This window comes from Thunnus maccoyii, chromosome 16 (assembly GCF_910596095.1).
Source record: "Thunnus maccoyii chromosome 16, fThuMac1.1, whole genome shotgun sequence".
Lineage (NCBI taxonomy): Eukaryota > Metazoa > Chordata > Actinopteri > Scombriformes > Scombridae > Thunnus > Thunnus maccoyii.
This window is the reverse complement of record NC_056548.1, coordinates 25,819,885-25,827,059: the sequence shown is the minus strand read 5'-3', so window position 1 is coordinate 25,827,059 and position 7,175 is coordinate 25,819,885. Positions and strand designations below refer to the sequence as shown.

The window sequence follows — 7,175 nt, the reverse complement described above, 5'->3', positions numbered from 1 at the left end:
TTAGCTACCTGTTTACAAACGTCATGTTGACATGCATATTGACATTCATCTTGAATTAATGAAGAAATCTGATTATTATTATTGTAATATTATAGACGGACATTAAAGCTCTATACCATTCCTTTTACTCCTGGTCTTCATTTTTGGGTGACGCAGCTCCGTCTCTCTCTGTGTGCCTGTTGGTCTTTGTGTGTTTAGCACGTGGATGTGGTTCAGCACCAGGAACTGTCCATCACTACAGCCCAGACACCCTCCTCTACCTCCCGGTCCCACCGCCCACAGGGCTGCCTGCAGCCAGCCGCTGCTCATAGTCTACTATGAACGCATGCCAGTAACTCTAACAGTCACTGTTAACTACTGTTAATTAGGTAATTATCATCTTTGAGTCGAGTTATAAAAAAAATAGTCTTTCTCCATCCGAAGAAGTTCGTACCCTCAACAATGGTAAGTCAACTTAGATAAAAATTAAATGAGAGTTTCACTGCGTAGTATATTGTTCCCTTACCTTGCTAGCCGGCTAAAGGTGCTAGTGAGAAAAGCAACTTTTAAGAGCTCGGTTTGGTTTGTCTTTGAAATAAATAAATAAAGTTTGGTTTCTCGTTGTTAAAAAAGGGTTTTTGTTGCTGTTTTAAAATCACTTAAGGTTAGCTACATGTTGACCTCTAGTAGGTCATGCTGACTTTGTGATAAAGTGATTTTAGCTACTTTACTCTAGGTTTTAAGCTAGTGTTCACTCAGACTGAACGTAAATTAGGTACTTGTCGTGCACCTGAAAACAAAATTTTTCAAAGTTGTCTTCATAATTGGTTACATATGTCTTGCTTCAGTAATGACGGGCTTTTTCACATTTGTGACCCGTCATAGCCGTTCAAGTAAAAGCACAGGTGTAAGTAATGATGCTAATTAACGTCAATTAAGGCTCAGCCAAAAGGAATAATAGCAGGGCTGTGGCATTAGTACACGGGAATGAAATGTTGTCGGCAGTAGACAGTCGAAGAAATATTCATAAATATTCAGACCTTATGAGTACAAAAACACTCCATTACAAGAAGAAATGCTGCATTCAGAACCTTACTTCAGCAGACGTACAGTAGTATTGATAGCAAATTGTTCCTAAATCTAAAAATGCAAAAAAAAGGTCCCTTTGACTGATTATGTTATTAGCCTATACATGACATTATTACACTGTTAATAATGGTGCACCAGTGCTGCATTTTACGGTTGTACTGGTCCAGTTGGAGCTAGTTTTATATAGCCTACAGGTGGAAGTTTAGTCCTTTAGAGTAAAAAACCAAGTTGACACTACTTTGGAAACCACCTTGCAAAGCATTGTATTGTATAAGCCTATCATACATTTTCTAGGTAGAATCTCACAACCCAGTCACCGGAATAAAACGTTGGCATCGTACGTTTCTGGAATCTCTACGTTTCAATGTTGATCGCATTTTAAGCTTCTCGTGTGTCATTTAACGCAGCATTAAACGGCTGTTATCAGTTGAATAATTATCTTTTATGGTGTGACAGCGCCGTGGTTAAGGTCTGATTCTGTTTAGGCACAAAAAACACTTGGTTAGGATTAGGAAAAGAATCATTGTTTGGGTTAAAATATTCGATTTTGTCGCCAGAAAAACGGCTGCAAATGTCCCAACGTCGTCGGTTGAAACGGGAAGCGAGCAGTGGTCTCTGCTGCTTTGATTCTTTTGTAACTTTCTTCCATGTAACTATTTCATTCAGACTTCTGGTTCTGTGCTGATACATGAGTGAGTATTATAACACAAGAAGTGCTTTTACATGGATTTCCAGATAGTATTCCTAATGTGTCATGATTCCTTAAATTACCAGCACTTTCCGTATTCGTGCACATATCTCCCTTTTGTTTATTTGTTTAAGAATGTGGGGTAAATTAATTGTGCTTGATTGGCATTAACATAGCCAAATAAGAATTTGAAATTGCTAATACTGAACGCCCTGAGGGCATCTGTGTCCCAACCCACCAGAGTACTTATCATGCCTTCCTCAACTGCCTGGCAGCATTGTTGGAGAGAGCAGTGCTTGTTGGTTCTGCAAAATACTGCTGTATGGCATTTGATTTGTTTACTGTTATGGGGAGGATCAAAACAATGTGCCTCATATACATGTATACTGAATTGGAAGAGCACAACATAGGCTCATGTCTTTGAATGTTGTTCTGAATATTTATGTGTAAACATGAATTTATTTGAATATGTTATTGGTTGTCATATAAGCGTATGAAAAGTCCCCAATATTCTCTTCTGCCTATAGGGTGGCTGCTGCATTTTCAGCTGAGTCTCCCCCACTGATGGAAAATGAATGAATTAGCACCTCTTGTCCGGTAAGAAATGAACCTAATTTATAATCTAATTATGATGATGTCTCAGGGATCAAATTAACATTCTCTGTGTTTGCATATCTGGGTAAATATAGAAATCATCACGTTGTTATTCCCCTTTTCATTCACACAAGAGTGCGCATGAATGTCACCCTCTTTATGGTTGAGCATGATTATATTGTAAATATTGTGTCCTGTTTGGGAGCAGTGCATTTCCAGCGCTCATCACCGAACACATGGCTACAACTAGCCTGTTTCAATACTCATTCATCTTCTGCGCTCTTAATTCTGGTGCTCAGCCAGCCTTGAAGCCTGGAATGGGGGAAAAAAAAGCTTTAATTAATAGCAAGCCAGCGATCAGCCAGAGACTTCCTTTAAGTTTGCATCTTGTATCTCTCTCAGCTCTCTGAATGATCCCAGGCCAAATAATGTGCACTGAACCACGAGTGGAGCTCATTTTGCCTTTTTAAAGGCACAAATTTGTGTCTCTCCCATTTGAAATAAATGCACTGCACATGTTCCACATGGCTCACTATCACCCCCCATCTCCTCTCTGTTCTCCCTCTCTCCCTCCCTCCATCTCTACCCGGGGCCCGTGGGAAGAACTGACTCTGGGAGCAGACAGTCTGCAGCCCTGAATAAATGTATAAGAGGGAGAAGGGGAAGGGAGGGCACATTAGCAGGCAGAGAGAGAGCAAGGGAGGGAGAGAGGACATATTGAGTGTTGGAGGACATACATGCACAGTGTACAGAGAGAGCGAGATACACAGATAGAGAGAGAAAGAGACAGAGAGAAGGAAACCAGTTCAGCTTATAGGACTGAGAGAGACGAGAGAGCATTTTAGTTTCCTTCAACCATCTCTCCCTCTCCTCTCAGAACAAACACATGCTCATACACACTCCCACCCTCTCTCCCTAACACACACACACACACACACACACACACACACACATACAGACACACACACACACAGGCACGATTGCTTTAGGGTATACCAGTCGGCTTTGGCAGTCCTCTCCTTTGTTGTTTTTGCTATTGGTTAGTCTCAGCGGCAGCGCGGCGTGCGCCTCTATCGCTGGGGTGGGTGCATGTGTATGTGTGTGTGGAGTCTGCAAGGCGGTGTGTGAAGGATGCCACTAGCAGTACCCGGGTAAGTCAGCTCCTTCCTTCTTTCCCTGTCTTCCTTCCTCTTTCTCCTTTTTCTTTCAGCTTTTCTTTCTGTTCGTTCTCCTCTCTGATATGCAGTCTCTTCATCTCGCCTGGGATACTCGCCTCTCTCCACCTACCGTGCACATCCGCTACGTACAGCTCTCTCTTCTCTCTCTCTCTCTCTCTTTCTCTCTCTCTCTCTCTCTCTCTCTCTCTATTTCTCAGTGCTCTCTCTGTATGCTTTCTCTCTCCCTCAGTGTCTTTCTCGGTCTGCGTTACACCGTCTCCTCCCGACTGTGCTCTCGCCATCCCTGCTTCCCTCGCCCGTTCCTCCGCGCTCTCTCTTTCTCACTCTCTCTCTCTCTCTCTCTTTCTCACTCTCTCTCTCCAGGCTGCGCCTCATTGGTGTGTCCTGATTCCCTTTTTCCATTAGGCTCCAGGCCCATTGGTCGCCTGCCTTCCAACCATTATCTCTACTCCTCCACCCCTCTGTCATCCTTTCTCCCTTCGCTCTCCCTCCTTCCCTCATTCCCAGTCATCTCTCAAGTCGTAAAAATGATTTGCATGCAGGGGGAGAGCAGAACTTTTCAGTGAGCACAGTAAGTGAATTGGGGGAGAGAGTAAGGGAGAGAAGTAAAGGGAAGACTGTGAAAAAAGGAGAGGAAGCGCATTCTGGAGAGCAGGAGGAAAAGTTTAAAGAGAAGACTGCCGTTGGTAGGTCACTTGTACTCGTTTATGGCATCTTGTGCTTTTGCTTGTCAATTGATTTAGGATATAAGGTACATACAAAATCTTGCAGAGAAAATATTGGAACATGAGATAGCTAAATCAATATTTCTAGATTCAATCAGAGGCTGATCAACAAATTATGAGCCTTAATATTCCCAGTTGTCCTGTAGTGTTAGTTGCTGTGATGTGACTCATTGTTTAGATCGGTTTAGTAGTTTGATCTCGTGGCACTGGTGCAATGACTTGAGTGAGAAAAAGTAACAGATGGCTGAGATGATTTGGATGCTTTATTGTTGTTTCAGTCATGTTGCTCTGGGATGGTTGATATCATTTTTATGTGAAATTGCTTTTTACTCTCCAGCATTACTTTACCCACTAATTAATAGGCCGAATGTTTTCCCCGCTGACATCTTCAATCCAGAATGAAATCAAAGTAATTTTTATATTACAAAAAAAATATTTAGAAGTCGAAGTCTAAAACGAGTGCCCATTTAAAAGTTTGTTCTCTAAGTTTTGTGCTCCTGCTGTGGATAATGCTGTACTACAAACCTCAGCTGTGTTGGAAAATAGTTTTTGTTTAGACGTTTGTTATCACTATATATTTGTTAAGCTGTTAAATATTATGTTGTTATTATTGAAAATGAATTTAAGTCACTGTATGCACAATTTCCTTTAGCTGTAAACTGAGTCTGAAGTTTTATTAAGCTTTTATGCTTTGCTAAAATCAGTCTGTTACGTTGTGCGATGTGTTCTATTTGCTGTCACTCTGAGGTCTGAAAGGTAGCGAGGACACTGTTTGGCATCCAGGGAAGGAGGGGAGGTAGGCGCTGTGACTGCTAGAAAACAATTACAAGTTGTGGAAAAAGATCCAGAGAGGGGAAGGAGAAGATTTAAAGTTGGAAGAGAGCTTGAGTTCCCAACTTCAAATACAGTAAACTCTTTGGTTGAGTCACATGCATATACACAAACAATCATACACACACACGCACGCAGTCCCTTCGGTCTATATTTCATCCGACACACATTATTTTTCTGGTTTGCGTGCAGGAAAAGACAATGCAGATGTTGTTGTGTGGCTCCCGTGGGTGGCATATACTGTACACACACAGCAGAAGGCAGATGCGCTGCAACATGTTTCATTCTGTCAAGACAAACAAAGCTGTGATACAAAGTGAGCTACTTGTGTCTACTCTCCCTTGCCCAAAGTGTGTCAGAAAGAATGTTTCTCATGTCAACAAATGATGGAGACAATGTTTGGTGCCATCTGGGGATGCTGTGAGGGAATGTAACAGTGCTTTCCCCATGCCAAGAATATTTTTATTGGAGGTCCTCTTATCACCATACTCACTTTGGTAACTGGAAGTCACTAGTTTTTTGTAGATTCATTCCAATCTCAGACTTGTACCATAAAATAGTTATCAGACAGAAGCCGATGAAGACTGCAGACAGTCCTTCTTCCTCTATCAAGTTCTGCTAGTAAGAATAATAAGGTCTTTGTATGCAACATAGTTTCCTCCCGTGCCCTGTATCTTACACAGGGTTGTGTCACTATATTGAAACGGCCAGTACAAGCCGCCTCGCCGACTTGGCACGAGGTGAAGTCATGTTCTTTGGGATGTTCCTTTAGTTGGAAGAGGAAGGAAATTTCTTGCTTGTTAGGAGGAGACTTTGGTGGTTGGTGTGCTGAGAGAATGTGTGTGACTGTGTGTATGTGTTAGTGCGCGTTTGTGCCACCGTGGTGCCTGATGTGCTTTGCTGAGCGAGCCGAGGACAGGGAGACAGCTGAATGTGATTAAATTATAGAGGGAAAGCACGCTACCCGGGTCTTACTGAGACCAACATTGTGGGAACCCCCCTCCCTCTCTCCTACCTTTTCTCTCTCACTCTCTCTCTCTCTCTCTCTATCCCCTGTCTCTCTCCGGTATGAAAGTCGAAGAGCCCAGCCCCTCATAATCCCAACAGTCTAGTCAGAGCTGGAGGGGAGAGGAAATTGGGTGCTGATGGGATTGCTGAATATGAACTGTAAGGTTATAAGAAATGTACTGATGTGCTGTACTTGGGTATTGTAATGTGTGACAACTAGTCCCTTCCTCTCTGCTCAGTATGTGATTTTGTTATTGTTCTAAATACTTATTTTATCCATGTCTAAATACAGTAATATAATGTAGCAAGAAAAAAAACCCCACAGATTTTTCCAGAAGATATATGACCACAGACTGAGTCCACTGTATGAATGGGTGAGGGTCTTTACTCCAGCCTTGCGTGGGAGATACTGTATGTCCCATATTCCTCAGCAGCCTAATGAATGAGCAGCAGAAACCCTCCGGGGGATCTCCTGTATGCAACCGGCAGGGGTGGGGGGCAGCCACGCGCTAATATTAGCCTCCATGTTGAGTGGCTGGATCACACATCCATCCACACACTATGCTTAGTATGTCTGAGCCATACAGACCATAGCATGACTCTGCATTAATGCTACACTGTCTGATCTGAGTAGTGGTCAGTTTTGCAAGTGCCTTTAAATATGTATTTACAAAACATAGAAATATATTAAAAACACATTTTGATATATTCCATTTTACATTATAAATGTATGTAAAATAGACCAATATGTAAATTTACATATTCGTGTTGCTCAATTTGAAGTCTGAGGGAAACCATGTCCAGTATACTAGAAATGATGGTGAGGTTGTCTATTAGTTTAAAAAAATTAAACTTGAATTTATGCTTGGATTTTAACAAGCAGAATTAGTTTGTGGGTGGGAAGCCAGTGAGGGATCACAACCTTGTTGCTGCGCTGGCAACTCCAGTTGGGGTGCCTGCAATAAGAGGGATAAGCTCAGGGGAGAATGGTGAGAGCCTCATACGCGCCTCTTGTGAGGCTGCTTGCTGGCATGTGAAAAGGAAGCGGCTGCTGACAGCGTGTGTCAGAGGACACTGTACTAC

The 7,175-nt window shown here is 42.4% G+C and overlaps 1 protein-coding gene across 1 annotated transcript in view; it reads left to right on the top strand.

The window, feature by feature from the left end:
* Positions 1-216: 216 nt before the first annotated feature.
* myt1lb (myelin transcription factor 1-like, b) overlaps positions 217-7,175 on the top strand; it is a 114,112-nt gene continuing 107,153 nt past the window's right edge. Inside the window, exons 1-2 of the mRNA XM_042388529.1 lie at positions 217-444; positions 2,284-2,353. The gene's annotated coding sequence lies outside the window, so the exon portion shown is untranslated. The remainder of the gene's footprint in view (positions 445-2,283; positions 2,354-7,175) is intronic.